This window comes from Anneissia japonica, unplaced genomic scaffold, assembly GCF_011630105.1.
Source record: "Anneissia japonica isolate Jap-2015-1 unplaced genomic scaffold, ASM1163010v1 scaffold685_len2926416_cov193, whole genome shotgun sequence".
In the NCBI taxonomy this organism is placed as follows: domain Eukaryota; kingdom Metazoa; phylum Echinodermata; class Crinoidea; order Comatulida; family Comatulidae; genus Anneissia; species Anneissia japonica.
This window is the reverse complement of record NW_022692922.1, coordinates 44,442-45,438: the sequence shown is the minus strand read 5'-3', so window position 1 is coordinate 45,438 and position 997 is coordinate 44,442. Positions and strand designations below refer to the sequence as shown.

The following is a 997-nucleotide window of genomic DNA, read 5'->3' as shown; positions in this document are numbered from 1 at the left end:
ATAGAAAACAATACGACATAGGGCTTATCTTATTTTATAAATATAAGCCACACACGTGTGTTTGAAACTAAATATAAGCATTTTCATCATGGGTTTATTTATTACAAACATGTTCTTTGACCATCAATACACATTGAGACCCTTCTTTTAGGTAAAACATCTATCTAAAATGTTCTTTCTATTTGAGTTGGGACTATTATGTGTTCAATTAACTTAAAAGGCAAAGGACGACAAGCACAAGTTCTTATCCTCAAAAATGCGCGCGAAGCGAACATTTTTTTATGGCTGAGGCCTGTTATGGCTGAGGCCTATGTTATAATGGCCACACACGTTTTTTCTTTTTAAACTGAATATAAGAATTTTCATTATGGCTTTATTTATTACAAACATATTGTTTCACCGTCATTACACATTGAGGCCTTCTTTTAGGTAAAACGATCTATCTTAAATTTTCTTTCTTGAGTTTGGGACTATTATGTGTTTATAACTTAGAAGGCTAACCCTAAAAATATTTTAAAAAATGCGCGCGAAGCGAGAAAAATTGTTGTTTTTCTAATTCCAATTTCGTCGGAATTGATCAAAACTCCCTAAAATGTGCAATTTTTAGAGGAAATTGGCCTACCTTGACAAGAAATGCGCGCGAAGCACATCCTTGATATGTGGCCTATGCTTCGGCAAAGCACGGAAAAAAAAAATAATAATAATATTAATAATAATAATAATAATAATAATAATAATAATCATAATTATAATCATAATCATCATCTTTGGATCCGCCCTGTAGAGTGCTTTTTAGCTGGCAAAAAAGTGTAAATAGCCAGCAGCTTTTTTCTTCTGTTAGTGTTGGGAGAGGGTCATTCATGAGAATAATGTTCAGGCTAATACCGTTAAACCCCGAATTGAAGCCCTGGGCATTTTTTTTTTTTTGGAAAACTTTGAATTGGCTTCTTTTCGAGATGGGCTTCTTTTTTAGACTACTTTTGCAAAGTAAATGTGG

At 33.0% G+C, this 997-nt stretch overlaps 1 protein-coding gene across 1 annotated transcript in view; it reads left to right on the top strand.

Moving 5' to 3' along the window:
* Nucleotides 1-997, top strand: part of LOC117100553 — a gene marked incomplete at its 3' end in the record, with an annotated part of 48,838 nt that overhangs the window by 4,473 nt on the left and 43,368 nt on the right. The window lies entirely within an intron of this gene.